Below are 16283 nucleotides of genomic sequence, written 5' to 3'. Positions count from 1 at the left end.
CAGCCCCCCATCCCCACCCCAGAGAATGCGTGCGTGCCTGCTGAGTTGCTTCATTGTGTCCGACTCATTGCAACCCCATAGACTGTAGCCCACTGGGCTCCTCTGTCCATGGGATTTCTCCAGGCAAGAATACTGGAGTGGGTTGCCATGCCCTCCCCCAGGGCATGTTCCCGACCCAGGGATCGAAACTGCATCTCTTAATGTCCAGCGTGTTGGCTGGTGGCTTTACCACGAGCGCCACCTGGGAAGCCCACCACGTAGAGTGATCTGGTCCCAATGCCAGTACTGCTGAGGAGGAGAAATCCCACCCCAGGTGCATCCCAGCCAGGCCCACAGCTCCAGGGGTCACGGTTGAAGTGAAGTGAAACGAAGTCACTCACTCATATCTGAGTCTTAGCGACCCCACAGACTGTAGCCCACCAGGCTCCTCTGTGCATGGGATTTTCCTGGCAAGGATACTGGAGTGGATTGCCATTTCCTTCTCCGGGGGAATCTTCCTGACCCAGGGGTCGAACCCAGGTCTCCCAAATTGTAGGCAAATGCTTTACCGTCTGAGCCACCAGGGAAATCCATTGGTTACACAGACTTAACTCTGGGACTGTGACCTCTGCCTCCCGCTCAGACATGTGAGATCACCTACTTAAGAATCCGCTCAGAGAGTGGGAGAGCCAACAGGGGTTTCAGGAAAAGTTCACACCTTCAAAAGCTTTTGCTCTGTCCTCCACTCCGACTTCCCAAACATCCCACCTTTTGCTCAAGCTGTGAACCTGGAAGGCATCCTTACTGCTTCTGCCCCCGACCCCAGCACACATGCGCTGACCCATGCATCCCCCGCGTCTCATCTCCAGGACACCGCGGACTCCGTGCGTCTTCTCTCCACCTCCGTGTTCCCCTCCGGTCCTTTGCGAGTTCACCTGTGTTCCTCTGCTGGGCGAGAGCTTCTCTAAGCCTTTTGTCCTGAGAATGATGGGAGCCCTGAAGGGTTTTATTTTAAGTGGGAGGATGGTCAGATTTTCTTTTCTCGTTCAGCCTGGTGCCGGGTGAAGAGAGACCAAGGAGGAGGAGTCAGGCTCCTTTCTGAGGCTGGCAGAGTCCTCTGTGGCCCAGGATCCACTGTCGCTCGCTTCTGCAGCACCGTCACCCGGCCCCTCCTCCCTGTGTCCCCATTACCCAGGTCGCTATCGCCACTGGACATGTGCGCTCGTGGGCTGGTTTCATGTGCATTCAAGGGCTCCCTCCTCACGGTGCCCCGTCTCGGCCCCCAGTGTGAGCTCAGTTCTGTGGCCAACGGTGACTTCTCCCCCACTACCAGTTCGAGCGTCGTCACTTTTCTTACATGGCCTTGGGCGTTTTCTTACTGGTTTGTTGCCAATGTTCTGTTCTTGCTGAGATCCCCCTTCTCACCGTCCAGATATTTAAGTGTCCCACGACCGCAGACATCAAGCGTTCCCTGATGCCCAACAGCAGCATCGCCGAGCGGTGTCTGCTCTTCCCACACGTCTGGACGCCGAGTTCTCAGTGAGAATGTGCCAAGTTGCATTGAATCGAGTGAGAAATAACCTGTGTTTTTCATTTAGTGTATTTTAGGGTGCTTAGAGAACAGTGAGAGCTGGCTAGATGCTCTAGCTGGCTACATGACCGCTCTTTGAATCTCTTACTTCTGGAGCCCTGTGGAGTGTGCAGAGATAAGTGAGATGTGTCTCGTGTTTAGGGGTGACTGGAATATCTAGTGAGGTGATCATAACTAGTTTGAGATTGAGAGTTTTGAACAGATTTCACGTGAACAGGCTCACTGTATGCATAGAGACAATTTGCCCACCATCTGACACTGTTAATGTTTCAGCTTCCTAAGACCCCCCCTGCTTCAGAAATCTGCGTTAAGTCTTTGAACGCTCGAGAATGTAGTTGAGATGTTTTTGTTGACTTTTTTTGTTTTTGAACGGCCACAAGGGAGATCTGGCAATTTTTATTGAATTCACCAGGATCTATTTTCCAGATTGTATTGTAATATTTACTGCATTAAAAAAAAAGATGTTAAAAAATACTCGGTGTGATAAAGGGCAATTTGTTGTTGTTGAGTCACTAAGTCATGTCCAACTCTTTTGAGACCCCAGGGGCTGTAACCCACCAGGCTCCTCTGTCCATGGGGTTTCCCAAGCGAGAATACTGGAGTGGGTTTCGTTGACTTCTTTTTTTGCCTGATTTTGGATGTGTTTTTGTTGACAGGTAACCGAAGACAGAAAACAGGCCTAAAAATAAATCCCAGAAGGAAGACGAGATTTGCCTACATTTGTCTCTGAGTAAGTAAAATTGTAAAATGGATTTCTTTCTTATTCTATAATGAAGTATCCTGTCAACTGGTCCATGTATTTAAAAAAATTTACTATTACTTATTGGCTGTATGTACCAGAAACAGTAATTTCTCAAGATGTTTTGTAATAGTTGATTTGGTAACCAAAACATGCTGTGTATCTGTCTGTGTTGGCATTTCGTGATAAACTCCTGTTTCATGGAGCGTTTGGAAAGTCAGAAATTTTAGGAAAGAGAGATGGAGATGGTTATTGTTTGCTTTTGCAAGACACATCATTTCTTTCATGGTCTCTCATTCCTGAGAACATTGCAGGTACTTATTTTCCCTCGGATGGCTGATTTATGAGAAACAGAGGTGTTTTTTTTTTTTTTTTTTTTGATGCTTGTCTTGTACGTGTTTGGAAACGACAGACATCCACGGCCTAGTCTGTGGTCCAGACAGAACTTTCCATAAACACCTTGTTGGACAGCATCGGGAGGCCACGTGGCCTGTGCTGGGGGCACCTGGGGAGGCGTTTTCCTTCCGTCCGAGCCCCACATGCACTGTCGTGAGAACACAGAGAACCGAGGCAGGGCTCTTAGGACGGGGATCTCTGGGGTCTGGAGCCATCATCTTGGCTGCTGTATTTCACCCAGCTTGCAACAAGGCCCAGGTCTCACCCAGATCAAGAACTTCCTTTTCAAGACCCCCCTTTTATTAAAGTCTTGTTTCTGGGGTGACTGTTCTCTGAATCTCTTACTTCTGGAGCATTGTGGAGCGTGTGGAGATTAAGTGAGATGTGTCTCGTGTTTTTGGGGAAGGCGTTACAGGTCTTAGAAAGCCGTGGCATGGATAGGTGTCCCATGGACGGTGCAGACGTCTCCTGCTGTGGGAATTCCCAGGAAGGATCTACTAACCTGCCTTGCAGCCGCTGAGGAAGGCTGGACCTTCGTCTTGAAGGGGAGACTTGGACTGGTTTTGGTGGCGTTTGGGATCTCAATGCATAGTGAAGATATGCATTCTAGGTGGGGGGTTCTATGGGCAAAGGCGAGAAATGAGCAATAAGATTTTTTTTTTCCTCTTTAAAGGGAAAAGTTGATAAGCCAGCCTGGTGGAATGCAGGGAAGTGATGGGGGTAATTGTTGTTTAGTTGCTCAGTCGTGTCTGACCCTTTGCAATCCCGTGGGCTGTAGCACGCCAGGCTTCCCTAAGGAAAAGGCAAGGGCCTTGATGTTAACCCTGCCTGCACAGTGCCCAAAGGAGTCTGATTCTGATTCTCTTAGCATCAGAGCTGCTATCTCCCTTTACCTAGACACGCCTGGGGTCACATACCCGTCAATAACAGATGGGCTGCATGTAATTTGAAACAATATCATAGGTGACCTTTTGAACCAACCACCCCTAGCCCCCTGGGGTGAAGAAAGAACAGTAAATCATGGCAAGATACTAACATAACAACTCGTCTGCCAGCCACGGCCATATGGTATTAACAACTTGATCACTGTTGTTATTCACATAGCCGACAATTCGCCCATTCAGAGTATATATACACTTCGGTGGTTTTTAGAATATTCACAGAGTTCTGCACCCATCGCCACAACTGATTCTAAACCATTTCCTCGCTCCCCAAAGAACCCCATGGACCCATGAGAGCTCACTCCTTGTTCAGGCCTCCCCCAGTCCCCAGCCACCGCCCGTCGATGGTCAGCATCTCTGGATTTGTTCATTCTGGATGTTTCGTGTAAATGGCAATCACGCAGAGTGTGTGCGCTTCCTGGACGGTTGGTTTTTCACTCGGTGGAACGTTTCCAAGGTTCAATGGTGTTGTTGCATTCCATTTGATTACCAGACCCCATTCCACTGGGTGAATAGCCCACGTTTGGTGTATCCATTCATGAGTGAGACACTGTTACTTTTGACGATTTCTATTTTGAAATAATACCAGGCTCACAAGACCTGGCAAAAATATGTGTGTGCATGGTCTGGTGCTCCAGTTGTGTCCCACTCTTTGCGACGCCATGAGATGTATAGCCCGCCAGGCTTCTCTGTCCATGGGATTCTCACTGAAGGGAATTGCCCACGCCCTCCTCCAGGGGATCTTCCCAACCCAGGGACTGAAACCACAGTCTCTTACATCTCCTGTACTAGCGCCATCCGGGAAGCAAAAAAAAAAAATAGCAAATTGAGGTCTAGGGTACCTTCCCCCGCCTTCCCTGGTCTTTCGTGAAGATACTATGTCATCAAAAGTAGGAAACTGACATCTGCAGTTGTGCACTGATGCAGCCCTGGTCTACATTTTAGCAGTTTTGGGGTGTGTGCCTGCCTGCGTATGGACAGTGTGTGAGCTATAATCATGTGGAGCTTTAAGTAATCCCCACCATAATCCAACACAGAAACCGTTCCATTGGCACAGGAAAACCCCTGCGTGTCCCCACTGCATGGTCACCCTCTGTGGCTCCTGGCAGCCACTGACTTCTCCGGCTCTGTAATTTTGTCCTTTCAAGAATGATCTTTCTGCCATTAGGGTGGTATCATCTGCATGTCTGAGGTTGTTGATATTTCTCCCGGCAATCTTGATTCCAGCTTGTGGATATTTCTGCCTGCAATCTTTATTCCAGCTTGTGCTTCATCCAGCGCGGCATTTCGCGTGATGATGATGTTGTTCAGTTGCTTGGTCATGTCCAACTCTTTGAGACCCCATGGACTCTAGACTTCCCTATCCTTCACCATCTCCCAGAACTTGCTCAAACTCATGTCCATCAAGTCGGTGATGCCATCCAACCATCTTGTCTTCTGTCGTCCCCTTCTCTTGCTTTCAATCTTTCCCAGCATCAGGGTCTTTTCTAAGGAGTCAGTTCTTCACATCAGGTGGCCAGTGTTGAAGCTTCAGCTTCAGCATCAGTCTTTCCAATGGATATTCAGGACTGATTTCCTTTAGGATGAACTGATTTCCTTTAGGATGAACTGATTTCCTTTAGGATGAACTCCTTGCAGTGCAGTCCAAGGGACTCTCAAGAGCCTTCTCCAACACTGCAGTTCAAAAGCATTAGTTCTTCAGTGCTCAACTTGCTTTGTAGTTCAATTTTCACATCCATATATGATTACTGGAAAAACCATAGCCTTGACTAGACAGACCTTTGTTGGCAAAGTAATGTCTCTGCTTTTTAATATGCTGTTTAGGTTGATCACAACTTTGGCTGTACTCTGCATATAAGTTAAATAAGCAGGATGACAATTAACAGCCTTGATGTAATCCTTTCCCAGTTTTGAAACTGGTCCTTTGGGGTGAGGTGTGGCCTAGTATAAGGGGATGGGTGGCCCGTTCTCACCAACTCTTTTCTGTTCATAAAGTCCTAAAAGGGCTCAAAGGACTGCATTTAGAATTAGCCGTGATGCTGAGACAGGTGATTACCTGGATCCTGGAGACATTCCCGGTAGAATTGTTGATGGTTAGAACCAGACACTGTAGCAGGGGCAACACAGCGTGTTCTGTGAATCTCATCTGGACCGTCCGCTGTGTTACAGACCAACCTGGTTGTGGGGCTTTTTCATACTAAGGTATGGTACAGGCAGTGGCATGGGTTGGAACATGGGTATTGTTCGGCAGGCGTGGGGTGCCGTGGGCTAGACGTAGGGCGTTGCTCATTTGTCTTATCAGAAACCATAAAGCATCCAGGTGCCCTGGCAACCATAACTAGTTGATTGGAAGACATGAATTCCACATGGATAATGGTGTAGTGCGGTTTCATTTTCTGAGGTCTCCCGCTGATGAAAGTGCGTGATGAGATGCTGTTCTGACAGTGTGGTTCAGCCCTTGCTTCCGATCTTCACTTGAGGTTTATTCAGTGTTCTTTTCGTCCAAACAACCTTTGTCTTCTTGAATCCCCAGGACACAGAGGTAGAGCCCACAGACATGCCCTCTCTCTGGGTTTTCAGGAAAAAACCCATTGTCTCTTGAGAAACCACTTCTTTCCTCTCGAACCCACAAAAACTTGCGCTCTCGGCAGGGGCATGCCCTCAACTGATGGATCGGGAGTCTAGTGAGTCTCTTCTTCATGAACTTGATGCAAATGGACATTGTGCTGTGCTAAGTCACTTCAGTCGTGTCCAGCTCTGTGTGACCCCGTGGACTGTAGCCCACCAGGCTCCTCTGTCCATGGGGATTCTCCAGGCAAGTATACTGGAGTGGGTCTATTGTCATTCCCTCCCTTCTCCAGGGGATCTTACCAACCCAGGGATCGAACCCATGTTTCTTATGTCTTCTGCATTGGCAGGCTTGTTCTTTACTGCTTAGCACCACCTGGGAAGGTATAAATGGACATTGAATTCCAATTAATTAAAATTCAAGAATAAGCTCTTACTTGAAATTGGCTGTAGCTTCTGGTTGTAAAATGGCCTGAAGGTGATGGCAGGTTTCTTTTCATTTCTGACATCTGTTACTACTTCTGACTCTTACAGCAAATCAGAGAGTGTAGTTTTTCTTAGTGTTACCTTTTGGTTTTCTTTGTAAATATGGGCGGTTCCTGAAGATCTCTTTCTTGAGGACAGGGGTTCTCCACTGGGGGCAGTCTTTTAACCACCGCCCCCGCCCCGCACCCTGCCCCACCCCGGGACACTTGGCAAAGTCTCGATACGTGTTTGGTTGTCATATATGATTGATTTGATGGGAAGGAGTGATCCTGGCATCTGAGAATGCTGCCAAACACCCCACCATGGACAGGACAGCGTCTCCCACCTTCTCACACACCAAAGAATTATCTGACCCCAAATGGGCTTCCCTGATAGCTCAGTTGGTAAAGAATCCACCTGCAATGCAGGAGACCCCGGTTCGATTCCTGGATCAGGAAGTTCCCCTGGAGAAGGGAGAGGCTACCCACTCCAGTATTCTTGGGGTTCCCTGGTGGCTCAGCTGCTAAAGAATCTGCCTGCAGTGCTGGAGACCTGCATTCGGTCTCTGGGTTGGGAAGATCCCCCGGAGAAGGGAAAGGCTACCCACTCCAGTATTCTGGCCTGGAGAATTGCATGGACTGTACAGTCCATGGGGTTGCAAAGAGTCGGACGCGACTAAATGGCTTTCACTTTCACTTTCAAATGTCAGTAGTATGAGCTTGGCTGGTTTAGGATTTGCCCCCAAACTTGGCATATATTGAATATTGCCCTTCATCATGTTTCACAGTAGGTTAGTGACTATTGGCATTGGCTCTGAAGCTCTGTGGTAAGGAGTAATACCCTTTGAGTCTTCCTATGATGACTCTGGGGCTTCCCAGGCGGCTCAGTGATAACGAATCTGCCAAGTGGGAGACGTGGGATTAATCCGTAAGTCAGGAAAATCCCCTAGAGAAGGACATGGCAACCCACTCCAGTATTCTTGCCTGGAGAATCCCATGGACAGAGAGGAGGCTGGTGGGCTGCAGTCCATGGGGTCGCAGAGTTGGACTCGACTGAGCACTTATGCAAACACACTCACATGATGACCCCAATACTCAACATGACTAGACTTTTACAAAGGAATATACTTGGGTTTCTGTTCCTAAGTGTTGTTTTTCGTCACAGGAAGAACGACATTTTTGACAATGTGATCATATGGATAAATTCATAAGCCTCAGTTGGATTCATTGTGATTTATAGTCTGTTAAAAAGTTTGTGTAATTTTCTTAATGGTCAGTAGTATTTCTAAATCTTATTGCTTTGAATACGTGTGGGAAGTTCCCCAGTGGTCCAGGTGGTTAGGACTTGGTCTTTTCACTTCCAGGGACGCAGGTTTGACCCCTGCTTGGGAAATAGATTCCACAATGTGTGCCGTGAGTCCACCAGGGGAAAAAAAATTGCAAAATCCTCCACGTTTGTACTTTTATGAGACACCCCTATGCACAATTAGCAAATTTTTAACGGAATCCTAAGATGAATCTACAGTCCAGAAAGCTCTGTCTGAAAGGTCATGCCTTCACTTAATGCCTATTTAAGTCAGATTTACAAAGCATTGTGTTTTACAGTGATAAAATATGCATAACATATGATATACCATGCTAACCATTTTTCCCCAGTGGGTTACAGCTTTATTTCCTGTCTTAACCATTTTCAGATGCATAGTTCACTATCATTGGGCTTCCCTTGTGGCTCAGACGGTAAAGAATCTGCCTGCAATGAGGGACACCTGGGTTCGATCCCTGGGTTGGGAACATCCCCTGGAGAAGGGAATGGCAACCCACTCCAGTATTCTTGCCTGGAGAATCCCCACGGACAGAGGCGCCAACGGAGTCACAGAGAGTCAGACACAACTGAGCGGCTTTCACTTTCACTAAAGTCATTAAGTCCGTTCGCCTTGTTATACACCCTTCACCACCATCCACGTGTAGAACTTTTTCCATCTTTCCAAGCTAACATTACATACGCATTTCAACAACTCTCTATTCCCCTCCCCCAGCGCCTGGCTCCCACGGTTCCGCTTTATATTAATATCTCTGCAGTTGAGACTTCTAAGCACCGCACGTAAATGGGATCACATGAGATTTGTCCTTTTGAGCCTGTTTAAGTTGAAATGTCTTTGCAGTTTAATGATGGGGTAGCTTGTGTTTTCCCTCTTGTGGCTAGATAATGTTCCATCGTGTGTGTGTGTGTGTGTGTGTGTGTGTGTGTGTATGGTGGTTTGTTTACCCCATGGATGGATAGTTGAGTGATCTGTGAAGAAATCTTTTAAAGCTGGGTCCCGTAACTTCTCTGCTGGTCCTGTGGCTAAGACTCCACGCTCCCAAGGCAGGGAGGGGTACAATCCCCAGTCGGGGAGCTATATCGCATGCTGCAAGGAAGGCCCAACACAGCCCATGCAATAATACATCAATTTTGAAAAAAGAAATAAAGAAGGGGGAGTCCTTTTATATCTGGCCTGTGGCCACTCTTTCGACCTAGAAAGCAATTCCAGGAGGCGTGTGGGGTCCATGGTATGGTACTCACACGGAAAAACTCCAGAATCTTCTTTTATTCTTCCTCAAGTGCCTTAACGCACTCTTCTGCTGATTTAGGAACTGTCTTCTGAGATGAGTTTCTATTCATTCATCCCACCTGCCTCGTTCCAATCGGCCTCCACGGGAAAGAGCCGTAGAAGAAACATTTGGATGCGTAGCAGGCGTGTTCAGAACCGGGCCCTCTGCCGGCCGACGTCTCCCGTGCTGTTTTCCAGTGAGATGGCTTCCTCCTGAGCTGTCTTTAAAAATATACATAATTTTACTTATTCATTTATTGTTTAACTCTGCTGGGTCTTCCATTGGGCTTCCGTGGTGGCTCAGCTGGTAAAGAATCCTCTTACACACTGTTTACAATAGCCAGGGCATGGAAGCAACCTAGATGTCCATGGGCACATGAATGGATAAGAAAGCCGTGGTACATATACACAAGGGAACGTTACTCAGCCATTAAAAAGAATACATTTGAATCAGTTCTAAGGAGGTGGATGAAACTGGAGCCTATTATACAGAGCGAAGTAAGTCAGAAAGAAAAACACCAATACAGTATACTAACACATATATATGGAAATTAGAAAGATGGTAACGATGACCCTATATGTGAGACAGCAGAAGAGACACAGATGTAAAGAACAGACTGTTGGGAGTCTGTGGGAGAAGGCGAGAGTGGGATGATCTGAGAGAACAGAATGGAAACGTGTATTATCATATGTGAAACAGGATGCCAGTCCAGGTTGGTTGCATGAGACAGGGTGCTCAGGGCTGGTGCAGTGGGATGACCCTGAGGGATGGGATGGGGAAGGGGTGGGGGGAGGGTCAGGATGGGGAACGCATGTACACCCATGGCTGATTCATGTCAATGAATGGCAAACCCACTACAGTATTGTAAAGTACGTAGCCTCCAATTAAAATAAAGAAAAAAGAAATACAAAAATGTGATAATACCAAAAAACAAAAAAGGAATCTGTCTGCAGTGTGGGGGACCTGGGTTCGATCCCCGAGTTGGGAAGATTCCCCGTGGAGAAGGGAAGGCCGACTCACTCCAGTACCGTTGCTGTTTGGGCTTGCTTTCCAGCTGCGGAGGTCGGGGCCTCCTCTCTGTAAAGCTGCAGTGCACGGGCTTGTCACTGCGGTGGCTTCTGTTGTTGCAGAGCTCAGGCTCTAGAGTGTTGGGTCTTCAGTAGTTTTGGAGCACTGGTTCTCAGGGGCATGGGCTTCAGAAGTTGGGGTGCAGAGTCTTAGTTGGTCCATGGCATGTGGGATCTTCCAGGGCCAGGGATCAAACCCATGTCTCCTGCATTGGCAGGCGGATTTCTTCACCACTGAGCCACCAGGGAAACCACCTCCTTAGGAGTTGACCACAGCCCCAGAGAGGGATGGGTGGATGTCCCCTACTGCCCCCTGACTCTGCCTTCCTGTTACCACCTCCTTTGCCTTCTCTGCGAAACTGTCAACTCCGGCGCTGTGTGTATACACTTTAGAGACACTTTGCAATCAACGTGATGAAGTGTTTATGTGAGAGGGTTCTTGATGATTCCGAAACGGGTCTATAACTCAAGCATCATCTACAAAAAAATAAAAATCAGTGCTCTATATTGGGATCTGATTTTGTCCTGACACGGTTATTGCAATACTAAAATCCTCAAGCAGTTGCTGTTTGCTGACGGGTACACAGCAATGCCTTTCAGCTCGGATGAGCTTAGCACTTCACACAGAGCAGTTGAAATGAATTTCTTTTGACACTTGGTTGCCGAGGAGGAACCCAGAATGGATGTTGAGGTTATCTGTTCGGCTGTCACAGGTGAGGAGGGCATTCGAGTGCTGCATGCTAGGATTGGAGCAGGATACTGGTTTGCCAGGGGTGCCACACAGATATTTGATCTGAGTTTTGGTTTAGGGTGGAAATTGTAGGGTGCAGACTTGGAGTCTTGACAGAAGTCATTGGAGTAGTTGAAAATCTGTTAAATAATTTATATTCTTTCTGGCAAGTTACCTTGTTCAACGAAGTCCTGTGGTAGCATCTTTGGGTCTTTTAAAACACACAGCTATCTTTTATTAATTTTTTTTTTTTTTTCAAACTAAATAAGGCACTGCGGTCGGCTTTTTATTTTGTAAACCTGAAGTAAAGCTTCGTCGGTAAGGCAGATCCTCACTGCTGCGGGATTTTCTGATTTATGTGGCTGATTAATTTGAAGCATGATTCACAGTTTAACATGGTTTCTGTGTTAAATTAATGACATTACTGGGTTCGCATTTTGTCTTTATTTTAGTGTTGCTGATTAATTTTAAGTGTGATTCACATTTTAGCCTACAGTTTCTTTGTTAAATTAATTACGTTATTGGGTACTTTATTCTTTGGTTTACAGACCTTCTAATTGGAGGCATTGCATTTCAAAGTGATAAACGGCTGGGTATTTCCTGACCTTAAAAATTTTTTCTGTTCACTTTAAAGACATTTTTCTGTGTGGCCACATAGTTTGGTTTACAAAATATCAGTTCAGTTCAGTCGCTCAGTGTTGTCCGGCTCTTTGCGACCCCATGGACCGCAGAACACCAGGCCTCCCTGTCCATCACCAACTCCCAGAACTTGCTCAAACTCGCATCCATCAAGTTGGTGATACCATCCAACCATCTCATCCTCTGTCGTACCCTTCTCCTCCTGCCTTCAATCTTTCCCAGCATCAGGGTCTTTTCCAATGAGTCAGTTCTTCACATCAGGTGGCCAAGTATTGGAGTTTCAGCTTCAGCATCAGTCCTTCCAATGAATATTCAGGACTGATTTCCTTTAAGATTGACTGGTTGGATCTCCTTGCAGTCCAAGGGACTCTCAAGAGTCTTCTCCAACACCACAGTTCAAAAGCATCAGTTCTTTGGTGCTCAGCTTTACGGTCCAACTCTCACATCCATACATGACTGCTGGAAAAACCATAGTTTTGACTAGACGGACCTTTGTCAGCAAGGTAATATCTCTGCTTTTCAATACGCTGTCTAGGATGGTCATAGCTTTTCTTTCAAGGAGCAAGCGTCTTTTCAATTTCATGGCTGCAGTCACCATCTGCAGCGATTTTGGAGCCCAGGAAAATAAAGTCAGCCACTGTTTCCATTGCTCCCCCATCTATTTGCCATGAAGTGGTGGGACTGGACGCCATGATCTTCGTTTTTTGAATGTTGAGTTTTAAGCCAAAATATCCATTCCTCTAAAACACAGAAGTTAAGCTGCAGATACGTTTTCAACTGAGTCTTTTCACAGTGTTTACTTACATAGAATACTGTCACTTTGCGTTCTGGAGCTGTTTGTCTTTGCCTAGCGTGGGATGTAGGTAGAATATTAATTTCGTGTGAAACTCAAGATAAGCCAGGAGCAGATGGATTTACGGCTCTCGAAACCTGTGAAATCTGCCACGACGGAGAGTTCTTGAATACGAATCAAGAAAATTCTGGACTGTGGCTAGCCAGGGCTGGCGTGACCTGATTTGCCACAAAATGCATCATCCTGCCGGGGATCCATTTCCTGCGACGTGCTTCCTCGGCTTTGGTCCTGACTCTCTGATGCTGCTGCATTTGGACTCCCTTTGAGAGGATGAGACGGCTCCTTCATGTAGGAGCCTGGGGCGTGGGGGTCAGGTTTGCTCCATAACCCCTGGGGGGGAATTCCAGGTCCCAGGAGCTGCAGCAAGTTTTCAGGTGTGTTCAGTCACTGGAGGTTGAGGAGCATCTGCACCCCTGACTCTTTGTAGCCACGTAGGGTGCAGAAGGCACTTCCCAGGTGGCTCAGTGGTAAAGAACCCGCCTGCCCATACAGGAGACGGGGGTTCGATCCCTAGGTCGGGAACATTCCCCTGGAGGAGGAAATGGCAACCCACTCCAGGATTCTTGCCTGGAGAATCCCACAGACGGAGGAGCCTGGCAGGGCTACAGTCCAGGGGATCACAAAAGAGTTGGACACGACTGAGCAGCAAGAACAGGTACGCGCATAGCTGTACGGTCATCGCCACAATTTATTTTTAGTGTATTTTCAGTACCCCCCGCAAAGAAACCTCATCCCCCAGAGCCGTCACTCCCTACATTTTTCTTGCTCTCCTCAGCGCCACCCCCGCCACCCCACCCCTGCAGCTGAAGACCTGTTGTGTATCTCTGTGGATTTTCCTGTATTGGGCGTTTCCCGTAAATCATATGTTATATGGCCTTTCGTGACTTGGTTTCTCTCACTTTTCACATAGGACATAGGCTGTGTCCATGGCTTCCTTCCTTTTTATAGCCAAATAGTACTATTTCCTGGTTCAGTTCAGTCGCTCAGTTGTGTCTGACTCTTTGCGGACCCCATGGACTGCAGCACGCCAGGCTCCTCTGTCCAGGGGATTCTCCAGGCAAGAATCCTGGAGTGGGTTGCCATGCCCTCCTCCAGGGGAATCGTCCCGACCCAGGGATCGAACCCACGTCTTCTGCATTGGCAGGCTGTTTCTTTGCCGCCGAACCGCCTGGGAAGAAGCCCCGGGGTATTGGCAGTATCGGGGCCCCATATCCTCTGGGTAAAACTGCAGAGGAAGGTCCACTGCTCGCTAAGGCTGTGATGAGATGCTGAAGACTCTTGGCTGAGTACAGTAAACCTTCCCCACCCGCCTGCCACCCACATACCCCAAGTGGAGGTGGTAACCCGCCCCTCTGGCTTCCCTGCACCCTCGCCTCCAAAGTAAAATGCTTCAGTGGGAGGTGGCCCTGGAGCTGACAACGATGGGGTGTCACTAGGAACGCGCCACACCTGTGAGCGTCGAAGCCCAGCGGTATGTCACGCCCAGCTGGAGGATGGAACAGAAGGGAGCCCTGGAAGTGCGGGGCTGAAAAGGACTCTCTTGGCGGTGTCACAAGCGATGTCCTGTGTCCTCCGTGGTCCCCCCGCGGCAGGATGCGCGGGCGTGTTTGGCACTGAGACCAAGCTGGCAAGCAAGGCGGCCTTGGTTGGGGGGTGGCGGGAAACTGAATCGGCCGTTTCTTTTAAGGATACTGCAAATTGTTGCAGCCTCGGGCGTCCCAAGGAAGCTTGGGAAAGCTTGCCAGACAGATAGCATGGATAATAAATAACAGAAAGAAAAAGAAAAGAAATGAAACCATGATGCTTTCTTTTCCGTGAAAGTCATTTTTATCCTGTTTGCAAAAAACCATTGATTGTACCAAAGACGGTTATCCTAGGAGTTAGATTGAAATCATTCACAGAAGTAAGCTCTCTGGCAAACTGAAAACCCCAGGGGAGGGGATTTTGCATCTTTATTTAATGTAAAAATTCCTCGAAGCAAAGACAGGCAGGCATTATGTTGTGGTTCCAAGTAGTTTATTGGTTTTTTAAATTTAATTTTCCCTTAAATATTTGCGAATGTGTGAATTACTCTGTGTGCCAACTGTGGAAAATAAAGCCACAGAGAGACGGGAGGAGGGAGGTGTCAGATAAATTCCTCTTCAGCAGAGAATTGAAGCGTACTGTTATAACAGAATCCGTCTCCACAACAACGGGATGCAAGAAAGCTGTAACAGATTTGAAACTTGCAACTGTGTGTCCACCACCGGGGCCTTGGGAAGCCCTCCCAGGCACCGTTGCAAGCTCCCGTCTGAAATTTTCGCTGTCATGGGGCTTTGGGACCCCTGCCTTTGGGGTGGCGAAGAAGGCATAACTTTATTTTTTAGCCTCTTGTAGGGAATGCCCTTGACCTGTCTTGTGTCAATGCTTACTGATAGAATTGGAAATTGGAGCCAGAATAATTAGATTGACTTGCCAGATTTCACGTGTGAGCTGAGAAAGGAGTCGAACGCACACCCTGTTTGCTCTTGCAGGGACTGAGGGAGGAAATGATTGGGAGATGATTGAGCTGGTTGTTGCTTTCCTTTACTTGCATGGAGTTGCAGTTGGGGATTCCAGATCCCCATACAGCCACGCCCAGGGGGGAAAGTTCTTTGTTTTCCTGAGCCCCATGGGAGACAGAGGCACATAGTGACATGAAGAGAAACCAGAAGCGAGCATCGTGGGGCTGCGAGCTGGTTTAAACCCCTGCCCCGTCTCTGCACGTCAGCTCAGTGATTCTTCTTTCCCTGGAAGCTAGCAAGAGATGGAGTACACAGCCACTTTGCATGCTGGGTGTGAGCTCTCTTCAGCCACTGGGAGTGGCAAAAAGTCGAACAAGGGAACAGGGGAAGGTGGAGATGACCAGGAGAACCTTTTTCATGGGTTCATGAAAGTAAAGGGAGCCACACTGGTACCAGCTTTTTTTTTTTTTTTTCTTTTTGTGACTGCACCACCAGGGAATTCCTTGGTACCAGTGTTGATACAGGATGAGATGGTTGGATGGCATCACCGACTCGATGGACAGGAGTTTGAACAAGCCATGAGAGTTGGATGGACAGGGAAGCCTGGCATGCTGCAGTCAATGGGGTTGCAAAGAGTCAGACACGACTGAGCGACTGAATTCACAACAGGCTGAGCAGTGCTTTGCTGATGTTCCCATGGCAACCTGATTCCCAAGCTGGTAGTCTTAGCAAGGGTCATGTGTCTGACATGTTGATTCCTTTACTTAGTTCTGTTCGAGCGCTATGAGCCTAGCGCCTGGGAACAAGAATTCCTTGTGTTGGTGTGTGTGTGTGCGCACACGTGCGTGTGAGTGCGCGTCCTTAGCCGCTCAGTCATGTTTGACTCTGCAACCTCCTGGACTGTAGCTGTCCAGTTTCCTCTGTCCCTGGGATTCTCCAGGCAAGAATCCAAATAAATAAATAAATATCGAGTGTATATTTACTTACAAACATATAGTAGATGTTAAATGTATTTATGTGGTTGTTCAGCTGCTAAGTTGTGTCCAACTCTTTGCAACCCCATGGACTGCAGCCGGCCAGGCCTCCCTCCCTGTCCATCACCACATCCTTCCTAGAGTTTGTTTGCTCAGACTTGAACTCATATCTGGGATAGGTGTGAAGGGGAGGGAAACAATCCTAAGGAATTAACTTGTTATCAAGTGGTCAGTCTAATACCAAGAACTATATATTTATATTTATGA

At 47.7% G+C, this 16283-nt stretch overlaps 1 protein-coding gene across 6 annotated transcripts in view; it reads left to right on the top strand.

The window, feature by feature from the left end:
• LOC129641155 (F-box-like/WD repeat-containing protein TBL1X) overlaps positions 1 to 16283 on the top strand; it is a 245089-nt gene that overhangs the window by 90584 nt on the left and 138222 nt on the right. For all 6 annotated transcript variants that reach the window (XM_055565937.1, XM_055565938.1, XM_055565935.1 and 3 more), the window contains exon 2: positions 2227 to 2300. The gene's annotated coding sequence lies outside the window, so the exon portion shown is untranslated. The remainder of the gene's footprint in view (positions 1 to 2226; positions 2301 to 16283) is intronic.

Source organism: Bubalus kerabau, unplaced genomic scaffold (genome assembly GCF_029407905.1).
Source record: "Bubalus kerabau isolate K-KA32 ecotype Philippines breed swamp buffalo unplaced genomic scaffold, PCC_UOA_SB_1v2 scaffold_78, whole genome shotgun sequence".
NCBI lineage: Eukaryota > Metazoa > Chordata > Mammalia > Artiodactyla > Bovidae > Bubalus > Bubalus kerabau.
This window is presented reverse-complemented; position numbering and strand designations above follow the sequence as displayed.